Below are 18,143 nucleotides of genomic sequence, written 5' to 3'. Positions count from 1 at the left end.
AATTGCTCCTCTTCAAAGTTGCTTGTTTCTTTCTGCCCATACCTTACCCCCAGATAAAAGCAAAAGGTGGCATGGCTGTAGTGCCATCGGGCAGGGGCAGACGGAGCGCACCAGCAATGCCAAGGTACAGCCTGCTCGCAGCAGTGCATTCGCCACCACGTCTGACGGCCCCCGAGGCCCTGGGCACCGTGGCACCTCCAGGTCGGGAAGCTCCTAAAGGAGGCAGGTGGGCAAGGATTCCCACAACAGTGCGGCATTCCCAGAGTGCAGTGACATGAAGCACAGAAGAAAAGCTTCACTTATTCAGGAACTTGCTTAAAATAAGCACTGCCCCCTAAAAAACCACAGAAAAAGAAAATTGCACATTCTTCTTCTACCTCTCCATTTAAACTTGTACAGCCAATCATGATAAAATTTATGTCAGGTAGCCTGCCCTGCCACGTGCCTGGACTTGCACAGCTTCACAGCAGGTACAAAGGCCTGGCAGGACAGCAAGAGATGGGTCTCTTCCCAGAGGAATCACCGGGATTATGCTTTATATCAGTGGGCAGTCTGCTCTCGGTAATCTCTTTTCATGACTGTTTTACAGTATGAAATGCACAGAGCTACGATGACTCACGCCTCCTGCTTCTTGGGTCCACGCAAAATCATCTCAGGAAAACACTGCACTCCAAACAAGTGTGGGTCGGTGAGAACTCACCCCTGGATGCACTGTGGCACTGGCCACGGCAGCAGCGCAGCAGGCATCAACTGGGTCATCCACTCATCCAGGGAACTCCCCAATAGGTACTCTGGGGTGTCAACTACGTGCCAGGAGAATGTGATCGAGGCAGGGCCGGGCCTTACCGTCTCCTGCCTCCCATCCTCGCCTCAGGCTTCTCCCTGAGTGCAGGAACCTGGGAAGGAGGCCTCGCCCAACGGAGGGGGCTCCAAGGAAGGAGCCTGAAAGCAGAAGCCTCCAGGACTGAGATGGTAAAAGAGCTGTAGGAATTGAAGAGTCTGATCCCAGGAAAGAGGGCTCCATGATCAAATCTGGGAAACACATTTTACCATGGCCTCCTCTTAAAGATATGCCACAAATTAAAAGCACTGAGAAGTTTTTCAGTGAGGAAACACCATAGCTTTCACTCCTCTGGCAAATGTGTTTACCACAGAGCAGTCCTGGAGCTAGCCTTCCTTGGGCCTCACCTTGGGAAGGATGCAATGAGAAGTCCCTAGGCTCGAGGCTGAACTTTCCTTTCCTAAACGCAGGACCACTTGTACAAACAGAACGCACCTTCCACGTTTTGGCCCTGTGAGCCCTGCCAAGGCTGATGGAAGATGGCAAAATGTGTTTGCCCAGAGGAGAAGGGAAGCAGCTGCAGGTGCTTGGATCTGATTCTGATCCCAACATCCTCTTCGGTGGAAAGCCACTGAAGAAAACCAAGCCCCAGGATTTGGTTTTCTCACCAGTAACGAGAGCTCAGGACTGACTGAGCTCCAAGGTGGGTAATGGCAGTGACTAACTCTGGCAGTCGTGGGGTGCGCTATGACAAGTAACAGGTCCTGAGTCATCAGCCTGCTAGATGTTGCCAAGAAATCCCCAGCAGTTATAAATAGGAGCTAGAGAGGAATTCGATGACTCATGCGGCACAGGCTCACTGGCTCTGTCCAGGACTGCAGCTCCTTCCTCCAGGTAGCAGTGTGGGAACAGAAATCAGAGGGGAAGTGGACAGTATCAAAGTTTCTTTGGCATGCTCCCCTAAAGCAGAGCTGTCTTGCTGACCAACTGTTTCCTAGAAATAGGGGTACCCCAACTTAGAGAAATGGGGCCTATAATGAAAGAAACAATGGAGGGCTGGCAAGATAGTTCAGCAGTCTCAAGCACCTGCTTAGGCAAGTTTAGGCAAGTGCAGGGACCGTGGTTCAATCCCCAGCACCATATGCCACGCTAGCCCCGTCCCCAGGGCAGGTTGAGCAGACAACCAAAAAAAAAAAAAAAAACCAAGAAAGAAACAACTAAATAGTGAATGTTTCCATGTTACAAAGCCTTCTTCTTTTATTATTTATTTTTTATTTATTTGGTACAAGGTCTCGCTACACAGTTCAGATTCATGATCTTCCTGGAACTACAGGTGTACGTGCCACCATGCCGTGTTTCATGGACGGTATAGCATGCCCGGTATTCCGGACCCTGCATGGCATGCGGTACCAGGGGTCAAATGAACACAAGTCCTTGCGTTCACCAGGCAGGCACTTAGACCGCCAAGCTATCTCCCCATCCCCACAAAACCTTCTTGAAACAGGAACTTCCTTTGTTCATAGTTGATTAACTTATTACCCCCCCAGAGAAAACATCAGTCCAAAAAATGTGGAACTCTGAAATGGTTAGGACAACCAGCAGGGAAATGGGATTTGGTTTCAAAACTCTTACTCATGTGTTACCTGATGGGTGATTTATTCCCATGAAGCTAGAAAGAATGGTGAAGGAGAGACACACAGGTTGCAGGATGCAACTTTTAGCAACTGTCACAGTGACAGAGGGCTTGGCAGTCAGTCGGGATGGAAGCGTGCAGTGCCTCAACATGAGGACATCCCTCCTTGGGGCACCAGTCTTGCCGGGAGTCTGGCCAGGTTGTGCTCCTGTCCTCTCACTTAGTAGTTCTGGCCAGCTGGAACCCTGTGCCATGCAGAACTTAGCTTCTCTGCTTATGTCACCTTGACCCAGCGACTCATTCCCTACTGTGGTGGGACTGATGTGCCCCTTGACACTGGTGACGTTAGACTGCCAGCAGCTTCAGACCTCATTTTCCTATTAGGATTATAGAGAACCATGAAGGAGCCTTCACAGACACCTATCGATCTATGGTACCAGTATTTCTGCCAATTACTGTCCGAAGACTGGCACTCACAGAACTGGCATGAAGAGGAAACCCCTGCTACCAGACTGCCTCTCAGCACACAAGGACACAACACAGCTAGAGATCCCCAGGGACAGCCTCTGGGAGCAACATCCACCAGTGCAGCCCCAAAACTGGCTCCAGTTTGCCTGTGAACCCTTATACTGCCCCTCCTGTGTGACTCGGCCTCCCAGGGCTGCTTCTCCTGAAGGAAACCAATGGCCTCACATTCAGTAAAGAAAACCAGCACACCTCTTACCAAGTCATCGTCAAGATGGCTATTTAGTCTGTGTCTCATTCTCCACACCAGCCCCTGTGGGGTGTACTGACTGTATAACACAAAGCAAGGCCTCATCCACCCTCTGGGAGATCAGACTTTACTAGAGGAGATGGCTGGGGAGTTGTAGAACTGTGGATCAGTGTGTGTCAGAAGCCGGGTTTGTATAGTGCTGTATTATGCAAGACCTGGAAGTTAGGAAGCAGGCATGAGCAAGTCCTGGGGGATGAGGCAGCACCTATACAGGCAGAGGTTGAGTCTGATGGTGGCCTGGCCCGGGTGACCCATGCTCCTCTGCTCTGCCCACTCTGTAGGAATGATCCAGGTTGATCACGGAGCCATCCACAGCCAGAGTTGGGAGTGCTGTCTTTAATCATGAGAAAGAAGAACTGATCCCTGGAGAGGTGTGAGAGCCCCGAGCCCGTGACAGCCTTGCCTAGGGCCTACGGCGCCCATCCTGGATGTCAGCAACACTTTCCTTCAAGCTGGCAGATCATGCTTGTGGGCTTGCAACCTGCATGGCAAAGAATAAATCTACAACAGGGCTGGGAAGCAAGAAAGGCTACCATTAGTAGGTGAAAATTACAGGGAATTTCTGGAAAATGGCAAACAGATAAGGTTGAGTTGAGCTAATAAAAACCATGAGCTAAAACAGACTTCAGAGACAGCTGATAAGGGCTGGCCAAATAGCTCATGGATTAAAGTACCTGCAAGCAGGTGCAGGGGCTGGGGGTTTGGTCCCCAGGCCTGCTGTGCCAGCCCTGCCCCTGGGGTGTGCTGAGACAGCAATTGAGACTGGGCATGATGGAGTGCACCGGTAGTGCCAGCTCTTGGGAGGCTGTAAACAGGTGGATCACTATGAGTCTGATCTAGTAGTGAGACTCTGAACACCCTGTAGACCCTTCCCTAAAATAAAACAAAAAAGAGACAGCTGATGAACAGGCGAGATATGTTCTTCACAACAGAGCCCTGGAGAAGTTAGGCCTAGGTCACAGGGAGAAAGAACAGTGGGGGTAATTAATACAAGGGTTCTGCAGAGCGCGCTTTGTCTTCCTCCCTCTGCATGCCCCCCTCTTCTAAGAAGGAACATGGAACCTGCTCCTATCTAGCCGCCAAGGAAACCCCACCAGAGGAGAGAAAATATGAGAAAAAAGCTATGCGCATAGGCAAGACACCCAGGAGGTGGAACACATGCCCCAGGAGACTAGGGAGTGGAGGAAACATGACAGAGAAGACAAGCATTTCAGTGAAATAACAGAAGAATGTTTTCAGGAGCTGAATAAACCTGGAGACTGGACTCAGGAAGTCTGAAGAGAAACAACACAGAAAGAGGTATCTGGCCACTTCCTGGGGAAATTCGTGACTTCCCAGCACAAGAAGATCCTGGGAGCTCACAAAAGAGGGCAAAATCTACCTAGCAAAACGGCAGCATTTGCTTTTTAGGTAGCCAGAAGAGAATGAAGCACAGTCCTTAGATTGTGGTGATAAGTTGTTCTGAATCTATTTTTCAATTATGAGGGCAAACTGAAAATCTACGAGAATATACCACTTCTGCCATTTTGGAAAAAACGACAAATATACTCCAGCAAAACTGGAAATGAATCCAAACGAGGGAGAGGCCTAGAGATCTGGCAGTGATCTGCCGGAGAGGGGAAGAAACCCTAGCGAGACAGCTTCGGGAAGAAGCGGGGCTTAGAGAAGTACAGCTGTGACGAGAAACAAGACGAGCAAGAGTCACATGCTCAGTTCATCTTGGAGTCCTGTTTTCTTCTATCAGAGAAAAATTAAATACAATGTGTTTAAAATATTAGTAGCAGCTGTCTTCAGGCAGCAGCAAGCCGATAGTGGTGTTTCTTTTCTTTATATTCTGTACTTTCCAAATGTTTTACCATAAACCTATTGTTTCTTAAACTGACCTTAAGCATGGCTACTTTATCATGACCAAATTGTATACCTCAATATCAAACAGTAAATTATGATACGCCACAAATATAGCGTGCATTTAAGTTTCTTGTGTCAATCAGGGAAGAAAAACATCATCAGATATTCTAGAAAAGAAGAAATATACCAGAAGGATAATCCTGGTCTCAACAGGAAGCAAGCTAAAACACAGTGGGTCCTTGAGCAGTGAGGGGAGTCTCTGGTGTCGGAAGCCGACGGTGAGGGCCCCAGGGGCGCTTCGAGCCCACCGCTGGTGCTAGGCCTGCATCCCTTCTGAGTGCTACTGTCCCTTCCAAAGCCCGGTGTGACCCTAAGGGCTGTGTTCTAGAATACTCTCTTCACCTCACTTTATCCAGGAGAACAGCCCTGAAAATGGAATTACGTTTTGAACTCTGTTTACAAAATTTTTGGGATTCGCCTCAAGGGTATTTTTGATTATCCAGGTATTCTCTCTAATTTCATAAGTTAGCTAAGCCTGGCTATCTGAAAACATAAGCCTATACTCACAACTAGTTTCTCAAAAAGAGAACCCCCATCTCTTAATGTTTGATTGGCTTCAATTTTTAGACATTTTATTTAGTTATAAGCAAATAATCCCTGTTTTAAAGAAAATTTACCTGAAGTTCAAATCCTCAGTTTTATCTCAAAGTTCTTTTTCTTTGGTTGGAGTAAAATTAAATATAATGCTTTTTGATTTTAAAGTGGTGGTGATTATCTTTAACATACAGAATAAAAGTGAGCTCTTTCCTTCTTTCTTCTGTATCTTCCAAATGTTCTGCCATAAACATATATTCACTCTGTCCTTGCATTATTTAAAGTGAATATTAACTGAAGACCAGCGTAGCTCTGCCTGTACACTAAGGCCAGAACCCCCCCCCCCCCCGCGCTCACTGGTTTCATTCACGCATTCATTCATTTTTGAGTCAGAGCCTCACTGTGTAGCCCAGGCTGGACTTGAACGCGCTGTGATCCTCCTCCCTCAGCCTCCCAAGTGCTAGGGCTGCAGGGTGCTCCACTGCGCCCGGCTCTCACTGGCTTTATTTTACAGGTAGCATAGCAAGCCGAGTGGTCACATAAAACCGTCCTGCCTACAGCTGAAGTAGGTGACAGAGAGTGAGTACAGGTTCCAGTCCACTGTCCCCTCTCTCTTCACCAGCAAGAACACAAGAACACACTGCTGCACGTCTGAAGTCTCTCAGTCACGGAACCCTGTATACATTTTGCTGGTTTGTGTAAACCTAAAAGACATCCAATTATTTAGAACTTTTAACAGGACTCTTATTAACTGAACATCTTACACAAAAAGGAAGGAAAGGTAGGCTTATTTTTAAATTTTATTTATTTATTTATTTATTTTAATTTGTAGTGATCCTCTTGCCTCAGCCTCCCCAGTGCTGGGATTACAGGCATGCACCACCATGCCTGGTTTAGGGTCAGCCAGCACGATGTGCAGTACTGGGGATAGAACCCTGGTCCTTGTGCTTGCCAAGTAGGCACTTAGAACACCAAGCTATCTCCCTAGGTTTACTTGTAAATGTTCTTGCTTCAAAACTGTAAAATGGCCATTGCCCTGGACTTATGGGGAGAGAGAAAGCTGAGAAAGCTTTAATGGATGTGGAGATCAAATGTGGGAAAATGAATGAATTTTCAGCATGAACATGTACGGTAGTCACTATTTCTCACTTTGGCTTTTGCGGGCTCACTGCTTTGTGGGTTTCTAAAAACATACTAATCTAACTTATGTATCACAGATTTTTCACTGTATTGTGGGATTTTGTAGTACTGTACAGTATAACTATGTTGTTAAAATTACATAGGTTTATGACTTTAGAAAATGGTTAATAACATTACAAGTCTTTTTAAAAGTGTGGGAAAGGTTTATAAGAGTGTGGGGTTTATAAAGCCTAAAATAAATATAACCTTGCTACTTTGCTGATTTTCACTTATCATAGGGGGTGTCTGGAACATAACCTCCTTGATAATTATAGGACAATTGCAATGCATGGTATTTAAAATATTTAAAAGTTATTACAATTAAAGACACCCAGCCATTCATCTCCTTCAGCCCCCTCCCCCCGCTCGAACACACTCATCCCATTGTTCCTGCTGCTCTCTGCAGCTCTGGGGTCCTCTTTTGTGTCTTTATGAGATGTGATTAAAAAATACAGAGAATGCTGCTGCCGAGCACCAGCCAGCAGAAAAGCAGGCTCGCAACAGCAAGACCCTGCGTCCTCACCCACCTCACTCACCAAGTCGGCCCTGTGTGACTTCTGGCTCTTCCAAAAGGCAGACGGCTGTGCAAGGTAGACGCTTTGAACCCACCGAGGGCATGGAGGCAGCCAGAACAGTGCAACTGGACACTCACAAAAGAGGACCCAGAGCTGCCACAGAGAGTGTGTGCGTGCGAAGCAAGGAGTATTTTGATAGGGATTAATGACAATGTGTGTCTTATGGTGACAAATTTCTTTTTCATTTCAATAGTCACTGTATTATTTATCATGCTTCTTACTCTGTGCTGGACTCTCGAAGCAGGAAGTTGATCAGAATTTTGGAGAGGAGCATGGCAAATGTCGATGAGTGTCCTCATAAAGTAGAATTTGACCCACACATTTCATCTTTCTTAGATGGCTTGAATTCAGTGAATATATCTTCTCAATAGAGCAAAAAATAGTTTCTTGAAAACTGCAAGTTTCCCTTAAATTTTTGCTGAGGTTCTTTTGAAGTCCTCCGGTGAGGGGGCATGGTTAGCACTGACACCCCACAAGGGTTCCTCCAAGAGCCCAGGGCTCGCCCAGGCACTGTCTTCTTCCTCCCTAACAGCCAAGTGGGAACAGCAGTAGCCTGGGCCTTGGTTCAGGACACAGAAACACCTGTGTCCCCAGCACCCACGATGGCCAGCAGCACTGGCCAGTGATGTCTTCAAAGTGGAAAGCAGGCTTCTCATCACTTTCAGAGCTGAGGTCACCGACTCTGTCCTCAGCGGTTTTAAAACATTTAGGTAACAAGAGACCATAAAAATATATTTCTGATTTCATTGCCTTCAGGTATATATGGCCCTAGAGAGGGTCCATCTGCAGACTATGCAACAGCAGCAGTGTTAGTGTCCACACTCACACTTTGTCACAATGATCACTAAATGTTCTCGTTAGCTCTGCGGGGATTGTTCATTATGCTCTACTGCATACGCGTATATCATACATACTTTTGGTGTAATGACTTGCAGTAGTTTTTCTCAAAAATGGCAGGCTCCATTCTGATGGTGCCAAACATACTGCACACACCGATGCCCAGTGTTCAAAGCCTTCAGATACAATGAAATGATGCAAAGACTTAGCACCAAAACTTCACGAAGCGTAATTTGGTCTTCCATTGTGATTTCATTCAAAGATTTTTCAGAGAAATCGTGTGCTGTGCAGGCATTTCATGATGACTAGAAATTGTAATTACATAATCATTATAGTATGGTTTTCATAGAAAATGTCATGAAAGCTTGAATTATTCAAGTGGTGTGGGCTTTACATAAATATGACTTTAGGAAGCAATAGACTAAATGTTTAAAGCTCTGATAGTACACAGCTCTGCCCACCAATATCACCCAGCTGAAGTTTAAAGGGCTGTTCACAATACTGAGAGCAAAAGAAAATTCAAGGATTTTGAAAGCTGAATAGCTGGAACTTCTCTATGAACAAAATGGAGATAAATCAAACACTTAACACATGATCAGGCTTTTAACATAAACCACCTAAAACCAAAGGATGTAGGTTATTGAAATACTATAGCATTTGACACACACCTCACCTATCTTCCCCTGACATTCCACTAGCTTCCTGGTGTCTGTCACGTCAAATCTAGCTTCAGTGTAAATTTGATATCCTCCACAGAGCCACTCTATACATTAAACTTTTTTTTCTTTTCCTAACCATTTTCTCCCTTCCAGATGTGTGGGGATTCTGTTTCTGTTCTGGGATTTTCTCATGGTGTTCATCATGAATCATCCTTTCATTTCAGCCGGCCATGCCAAATCCACCCTTCAAGGCCCAAATCTCATTTCTTCTCCAAAGCTGCCTCAACACTGCACAGCCCCTGGAGCCAAGCTACTCACAAAGAAGACAGAGATCGTGAGTACCACTGGATGTCCAGTGGGACTGGAGGTACCATGCCTGGCTTTAACTGAGATGAAAGTCATGGTGTGTTCCTCTCCTTGGTCACACCTGCTTCCCGGTCTTGCTCACTGGCTGCAAAGCTTTTCAAAGGCTCTCTGGTCTACATCACCTTGCAGTGCTCACAGAGCTGGCCATCTTGGATGAGGCAAGACCTATTCTGACCACTGAAGGGCCTGGGTGATTGCCTCACTCTGCCCAGGTTCTCTGGTGAGCAGTGGAACGACCAGTGAAGGGAGAGCCCTTGGACATGGAAGGAAGATTTCCATGCAGTGCTGAATGAATGATTCAGTGTCTTCTCATGGGGAGGTGGGAAAACCATCAGGAAGGGGTGATGCTCAAGCCAGCCAGAAGATAGTCCAGTGCCAATTACTGTGCTGTGGAGGAGGGAGGGAGATGCCTCTCTGAGTAAGGACAAGGACACCTCTGAGGATTCCAAACGTTAGGTCTGACCCATATGAGGGGCCAAATATCTGCCATCTTGGCAGCTTTGTGGAGTGGAAAAAGGCTTTGCTAACTCTCACCTGGCCAGGGGGAATTCCCCGGCCTCACTGTGAGCCATTAGAGCGGATAATGCCCAGAAGCCCTGGAGATGGGCCAACAGCGAGTGGCCAGGAGGCAGCAGGTCTAACAACAGAATGCCCAGCAGCAGATTAGGTGGGACAGGTGTGGCAGAGGGAGACGAGGGTGAATAAGCAAGCCAGCAGTGACAGCAGACAGAGGCACAAGTGCTGCCACCTGCACAGGACCCAGAGCCAGAACAGAGCCCAGCCAGCAGAGGGCTGGACTATGCATTCACTGAGCACCAACAAAACTTAAATCTCTTAGAACCAGTAACAGTATCATGAGGTAGAACGCCTTTTCCCATGTGTAAGCAGGGCACATCCCTAAGCTCATTCATAATTTAGCTAGTCACTAGAGCACATTTTTCTTTGAAGACTGTTTGAAGTTAGGTTAGACACTTAGCTCAAAGCCTCGCCTATTTAGTCTCTGTGTGCTGGAAGCTGAGGCCTCTAGACAGTATTTCACTCAGACGTTCCAGCTACTCTGACTGCCAAAGAGATTACCCTGTGACTTAAGGGCTTTAAAGAAAAGGGGGCATGCGAGTGTGGATCAGTGGCAGAGCACTTCCTAGCACATGCAAAGCCCTAGATTCCATCCCCAGAACCTCAGAATTTAAAACAGAACCTTTTGTGTTGTTCATGATTCTGTACCTTAGGGCAGGATCCACTGGGCCCACTCATCTCTGATCCGCGGATACCAGGAGCCACCGGTGAGCGAGACCCCATGGCAAAGCTGGCTCAAATGCCTAGCACTGGCGCTGATGTTGGCTGCGACCTGAGCTGGGGCGGAAACACTGAATGTGACCTCTCCACACGGAAGCTGTTCCCAGAGCCAAGACCATAGATGACAAGGAACAGCCCAAGAGAAAAACAAGCTATATCTCGTGCGATCCAGACGTGAGCATCACTCAGTGTTATTCACATGGCATTCGGTCAGCTGTTCCAATGAGAAGAACATTTAGGTCAAAGAGTGGGTGCCAGACACCACCCCTTGCCGGAGCAGGCCAGGGACACATGGAGGTGGGTATGACTGCATGCCCATTTCTGCAGTACACTCTGCCACACCCTGCCACAGTGCTTCTAGAGAAAATGCAGTCTGTTCCAGCTCGAAAGGATACAACATAGCAGGCAGACAGCCAGGCCCTGGGCCCCAACATCTATAGGAATCCATTATATACAGCACAATCTGCTTCATTCCCATCTTTAAAGCTGGGTTGTTGTGGGAGGAAAAGTAGTTATTCTGAAAGAAGCTTAACAGACCACGCAGCTTCTATTATCCCAACACCAGGGACACATCTCCTGTGACGCCAGCAGTGATTCTTCCTAGCCACTGGGAGGGCTGGCAGTGGAAGTAGTACCAGAGGTAGAAAGAGCTGGAAACAGGACTTCACACTGTCAGTGACTCTACCGAGTGAGTTGACTAGAAAGCCTGACATGCCACTCAAATTACCAGGTAAGAGACTGGCCTGGTAACTTGCCCCAAGTATTTCTGTCAAGTGGCAGAGATGGGATTTGCACTCATACTCCTTGACAGGAGGAGCCCAAATGCCCCAGTGACTGTGTGGACAGAGCTCTTCTTCCCAGCTCAACCTGTGAGTGAGTGAGCACTGGGAAGTGTTGCATTGTGCTGGTGGGGTTGGGCGCTATTTAGTAGAGTGCTGAGCTGATCCTAGCCACTTTAGGGGAAAGGTGGGAGAGATATGTACTTTGGGACTGCTTTAAGGATTCCCTACAAAAGCAAGCCAGTTCCCATTATACAAGAGAGCACTGGCGTAGAGAAACATGATTCTCTAGGTCAGTCCCTGCCAGTCACATTTACCTTTTGAATGGGAGGACAGAGTGTCCAGCCTGCTGGGTTCCCCTAGCATCCCTGAGTCCAGTGCCCAGCACGTATCAGGTGCCCACAGGTATTGAGTACAACAAACACTGACTATTTGAGCACAAGCTCAGCAAAATGAAAGTCAAGGTCTACCAAGTAACTAGGGTTCTCTAAAGCTGTGATAAGTGTCACTCAAGGAGCACATTAGGGAAGGGCTCTAAATGCCTGACAGAACCCTGTGGATGCAGAGCCAGTTAGTAACTTTGTGCTAAGGGAGGCTTCAGTCACATCTGACCCACGGCAGGCCACAAGAAGGTGCAGGATGGGGTGGCTTCAGTGGGATTGCTGTTGTCACAAAGCTGACACTAAGACCGTGGTCTTAGTTGCAGGAGGGTCTGCATGAGTCTGCTGAGCAGACACAGCACTCTTCTACCTGCATCTCTAGCAAATGGAGTTAACTTTATGAAAGTACACGACATTAGAATCATTATTTTAAAAATCCATCTGGCAAAGGTAGTTTGGTTTTCCTAGAGTCAGTGGGACACAAGAGAAGCTATGGACAGTCCTTCCATTAAGAAAGACAACAGCTGGAATATATTTCAGACCAGAGATATCTTTCCTCCCATCAAATACAGAACTGCACCATGAGCTGAGTAGAACTTGTTTTACCTTAATATAAACTATGTGTAAAGGGGCTGTGTTTTCAATTAGGGACGTTTATAAATAAATATTCTGAAAAAACTAATTTTAACCAGGGAGATTAAAAAGAACAGACTGTTTTTAGTTTGGAGAATGTGGCTCCAGTGAATTTCAATATTTATTGTATAATTTTATATCAAGGTTTTAATTAACATTAACTTTTGTGGCATCACTTCTGGAAACAATAAGAAATATTACATCTTGGATTGCTATTTCTAGCTGAATTTCCATCACAAGGGATCATATAAATAAAAGTTGACTTCATAAAAAATAATGACACCTTCCTTTCTGAGCTTAAAACTTTAAACACCGACCATCAAGAGGCAGGTGCTGTCCAGCCTAGAGCCAGAGGTCTCGGCAGAGACTCACAACCTCTAAAGCAGCTAGGTTTATTTTTTCTAATCCAGAGTAGGAAATGTTTGAGAAAATCCTCATGCACAGTTCCTCTGGGAACACATGAAAAAGAACTTCTAAGCTTCCATTTCAAATGTGAAAGATTTGGATTGAGTTTAAATAACAGCTTGTGGAAAATGTCATAGTTCCCTTCTCTTCCCAGGAGATGGTAGGTGCTAATGTAACAGAAAAGGTGGCTTGGGACACGTGACAGGAAGGGCTATGACTGCAGCCATCTGACTAAAAAGTTGCCCTGTTGAATGAAGAGGAAAACTGGGCAATACCTTCTGCACATTCAAAATGGTGGAGGGCATGACGTCATCCACATGAATCATGCTGAGCAATGGTATCAACGCTTCTTGTACTGACCTTGACGATCCCACACTCCTGTAGTTTCCTGCACTCAAACTTCTTGGGAAATATCTCTATTTTTCACTTAATTTTGAATGTATCTCATCCTGAAAACCCCTGGCAGATAAATTTTAAGTAACTGGTCGTGACAATTTGTCAAATGACACACACATAGGTACTTCCCAAAGCTGCAATGTCATGGAAGTCTTTCATACTCACTTCAACTGTCACAAACACGTAAGAATCGTCCTGCATCTTCCTCCTGCTACGATCGCCTATAACACCCACAACTCTTCATGCGAATACTCCCTGCTTCTCTTTTCTGACTGGAAAAAGCCCCTTTGTGAATAGTTATAGGCTTGGCCCATATTAATACCACAAATTTCATCTTAAGCCCACCTCAGGCAGTAAGAGCTTCCCGGTGCAGCTAACCTACGACTAGTTCTGGATTTAAAGAGGAAAATAAGGAAAAGTCAGATTTTTTCAAGAGAAAAATAAGAAAAAGTCATAGCAGCTGAGGGAACATGTCATCCTTTTTCACACAGAATTTAAAGAATACTGTGAAATTCACACATCCAGAAAATAAAATCACATGTGGTGAAATTGAATGTGGGAATGAGGTTATGAATTTTGTCTAAAATGGCTCTGTGACCTTTGGCATCACTAATTCACATATCATTTAACTCAGGGTAAGTAGAATTCAAGAGGGCCCAAGGAATTCATACAGAAAAAATATGACATCTCTATTTTCACAACCTCAGACCAAAATTTAGTATTTCTTTCGCTCTACCTCAAGACCACAAGCCACAGCACCTGCCACATTGCAGGCAAGACAAATCACAGGTATTCTTGCATCATATTACAATTGTAGATATACCAACTCAAGTCTCGAAATACCACTTATACTCACCATTACTTCAAAATTATGGTTGTTATCCTATCTACTGTGAGTATATATACATAAGAATGTATCTTGTCAATAAAGGACATGCCACAGTTTTAAAAAATTTTGTCGATACATTGTTAGCCAAAGTGGTTTTCCTTGTAATCCTGCATGATTTATTTTATGCACTTTCCAATATCACTCTGCTAGCAGCTCATGGGCTTCACCAGGCTGCCAAACAGGCCGATGGCACTGAGGCAGCTAAGCATCCCTGAACCGATATACGAAGCATTTAAAAATACAAGAGCCAGCTTTCTGGAATAAATCACTCCTGGCCGTATCTCTGGAAGCTGAAACAACCTTGGCCTTGAAATCAGTGCAGTCTTCTTGTAAACAGATGATCCTGGCGAGAGTCATTCTTGCTTACTGTTAGAAGACCTGTAGATTTTTGAGCATCTCTGCTTTCACAGCTTAGATTTTCTTTAAACTTCATCACTGACATTTTATTATAACACTGAATTGATCTCTTCTATTTTACAGTTCTGAAATCCAGTCCATTTCACAAGGGCAATGAGTACAATCATCTTACAACTTTAAAACAGAGACAGCAGCAAGAAAAACTATCACTATAATTTCAGAGTTTATGTAAAAGAGCAAGCATCCAAGTGGATCCATCAAACACAGTGTTTTTAAATGACGGTGCTAACCAATTCAGTCCTTGTGCAATGGAAATGTTACAGGTCAATTAATATTCTTCTAGGGATGGCAGGAATATGGCCTTTGAGCTATTATAATTATAAGATCAATTGAATAAGGAGATGATATTTCATGAGCCGTGTCTTGAACATAAGCACAGGAGACTTTTGGAAAATCCTCTATGGAGACTCTGATTAAGGATAGATACATCAAGTGCTAGCAACTACAGTGAATACCCACTCATGGAAAGCTCCTGAGAAATTACTGATAGAACCACAATTATTCACTTATCACTCCAGCTAAGTACTACTTGAAATTCTCTCCAACAAGAGTAAAAATAAACGATAAGTGCTAGAATTCTGAAGCTAAAAAGGAACATAAAAAGTCAAAAACAACACACTCTTGAATATAATTTGCATACCATCCATCTATAGTATAGAAAGTTAAATTGTTTTTTTCCACTGCTTAGCATACTAGCTATGTCATATGTGCTACTCTAAAATGTGTCCTTGTTTTTCCCTATGAAATCTGTAAGACTTGGAAACAAGGTTATAAACCTAGGCTTCCATTCACCTTAGTAGCAGAGTTCATCCAATTCTAAGCCCCAAAACAACCCAGTTCGCTTCCAATGAAAGAAAAATTATTAAACCTGGGGAGGAAATGAACTGCAACAATGCAAAGTAAAGCAATTTACAGCATATTGTGTTTTAGGAATAGAGAGATAAAGATCTCTATTAGTCACAGTATTCAAAATATTCAATATCCGGATAAATTTTGAGGACCACATCTGTGTTAGAGTTAAAGTAGACACGGTATCAATGATATATTTAGCTTAAGGGCCTTTACTTTCTTTTCTAGGTAATTATTTCTATTTTTGAAAAACAGCTTACATGACTGCTTAGTAAAAGACCATCCACTGCAATTTTCTTCCCAGCTCAATTTTCTGAGGACACTGAAATGTGCACTTTTTCCAAGAGCCACAAAGCAGCCGCGCGCGCGGACACACACACACACACACACACACACACACACAGAGGTCCTGCAGCCTTGGCTCAGCCAGGATTCTTTTTCTCTAAACAGGAAGCTATTGACAGTTTTCCCGGGTATTCTCAGAACACCAAAGGCCTCCTAGAGAAGAAAAATCCCAACTTTCAAAGTGTAATGCCCTTTCCCACCGCTGCTAATTATGAATGCTCCAAACAAGGCAGAAACCAAATTCCAACCTGCTGGGGTGGAGTCGCAGTCGGGCAGCAACTGCGACTAGGAAAGTTATTGACCCACCTGCCAGCATGGCTGGAGTTTTAAATCCACACCGTACCAAACAGAGGCTCCTGGAATTCACGGGGACACGCTTGGCTCGACCTGCACGGTCTGTATTTCTAGATAATGTCAGCAAGTGTTGAGAAAGAAAGGTGATTAGATTTTTAGCCCACTTCACAGAACACTGAGCCAAATTTAACCAAATTCCAGAGCATGACATTCATGCCTGGACACTGCTTCGCATTCCTCGCAGGCTAAAACAATAATTGCTCGTGAGGACAAAGTTAGAGGAGGTGAAAGAGGGAAGGACAGCAGTGAGCTCTAGACGCACGTAAGGACTGTAGACAAAGCACCCGGGTTACCTCAGGCAGAAGAAGTGCAGGGTTTAGCAGTCCATGCTCCGCAGACCCTGGGAAGCAACGGCCACTGCAGCAGCATCCACCCGATTCTCACAGCCTTTGACTGTGCGGCTCCGCCACAGACTCTGCCTCTGGCTGACGTCAAAGTCCCTGTCACATGGCCAGATGAAAGCCAAGAGAGCATTGGTTGTCGTAGCAACCACAGACCAGCTCTGAAATTATTTCAATAGGTCATCTGTCACTGTGGTTGTGTGTGCTGTGTGTGTGTGTGTGTGTGTGTGTGTACACATACAGAGCACAAGCATAATGGACAGCCCCTGACAACCACAGCCCCCAAAGTTGTGACTCAGATATGCCTCCAACTTTCCTCTTCAAGGCTTCCGTATCTTTCTTTGCAGTTACTTACAGAAAAATAATTGCTACTCCGAAGGTCCTGCTGTTCTCACACTCACCAGCATGAAGCCTCGCTCTCCTCTCCTCTCCTCTCCTCTCCTCTCCTCTCCTCTCCTCTCCTCTCCTTTCCTCTCCCCCCTCCCCTTCTGCCGTCCTCAACCCAGCACCAAAAGAAAAACAAAATTCTGCAGGTAATCTTAGCAAATTACTTACAGAAAAACAGAAGCCCAAGGAAAGTTGGAAGAAAGGATATTTAAAACTATGTTAGCACCTCCTGCAATGTGCTGAGAATGCAAGAGATGGAACGAAACAGTCAAATGGCTGGTACCTAGTGGGCTGCGGAAGCAAGCACAATAATTCAGGATTTGTGTGTTGTGGGATCTTTGCAAAAGTGATGACCGAAAGAGTTTCTGGACGGTACTCCTTTAAAGTAACCCTGGACTAAGCAAAAGCTTTCCCTCTCTGCTGCACGCCCCTTGCTGCCAGGTCCCACAAAAGCCCGGAGCAGTGGACTGTGAGGAAGTCCCACCGGGACTCTGCCTTCCGCCTCACTCCTCAGGACTGCCGCAGCTTCCCTCCAACTCTGCACACAAGTTTATGACCTAGTTATTTCTTTTTAATTAATTAATAGGAAGCCAATTAAACAAAATTAAGTGAACTCCACAGGAAGGTACTCTGCAAACAGACATTTATGAAATGTATACTGACTCAGGCGAAAGAGATAAAGAGCAGGGCAGAGGACAGTGCTGTAGCCCCCTAACTGCCAGGGCGACCAGAGCTTCGATTCTGGTTTCCTAGCCACATATTTCCTAAAAGAGGAGCCGTGAGGCACCACAAAATACAAACGCACCTGCGTCAACCGGGCAGGTCACGTTTGTGTCTCTGTGAAAGAACGGAATTGCATTTGAGTCAGAAATTGTTTCTTTAATGAAAACACTTAATTACCAAACCACTAAGCCATAGAATTTTCCTATTGCCTCTCTCATCTTCCTTCACCTCTATCCAAGTCCCAATTAAAGGAAAGATAGATTTTTATTTGAAAATTTATTTTCCTGGTGCAATTAGCTGTAGCATTGTGAAAGTAAAATTAAACTCTAAGGAATGCGCCCTCTTCACTTTCAGATTAATGACTGTGGAGGAGTTTGCTTCTTTGACTGAGGACAACTAACTGAATGCAATGTCTGTTCAGGCTGTCAGGAGCCCTCAGAAGGTGCAGATTTCAGCAACAGCCACAAATCATGAACTTACAGTTGGTTCCATTTCTAGTTCTGGGTTTCTGTTCAAAAGCTCACATCACTGTAACAACGGGGAAAGAAGCGTAGACTTCCAGGATCAAGCTTTGCTAAGCTGCCTGATTTATCACCTCAGCAACTCTGAGTGCCTGGCTGCCCCACCCATGGTGCAGACGCCCACGCAGCTTTAGGGGATGAGACTAAGACTGCAGTGCCACATGCAGCCGATAGGTGATGT

At 45.4% G+C, this 18,143-nt stretch overlaps 1 protein-coding gene across 16 annotated transcripts in view; it reads right to left on the bottom strand.

The window, feature by feature from the left end:
* Ncald (neurocalcin delta) overlaps nucleotides 1-18,143 on the bottom strand; it is a 432,618-nt gene that overhangs the window by 52,736 nt on the left and 361,739 nt on the right. Inside the window, exon 1 of one of the 16 annotated variants that reach the window (XM_004642262.2) lies at nucleotides 16,284-16,388. The exons of the other annotated variants lie outside the window; for them this stretch is intronic. The gene's annotated coding sequence lies outside the window, so the exon portion shown is untranslated. Of the gene's footprint in view, nucleotides 1-16,283; nucleotides 16,389-18,143 lie in introns of those variants that run through there. 16 annotated transcript variants of the gene reach the window in all.

This window comes from Octodon degus, unplaced genomic scaffold (assembly GCF_000260255.1).
Source record: "Octodon degus isolate 3935 unplaced genomic scaffold, OctDeg1.0 scaffold00148, whole genome shotgun sequence".
Taxonomy (NCBI): domain Eukaryota; kingdom Metazoa; phylum Chordata; class Mammalia; order Rodentia; family Octodontidae; genus Octodon; species Octodon degus.
This window is presented reverse-complemented; position numbering and strand designations above follow the sequence as displayed.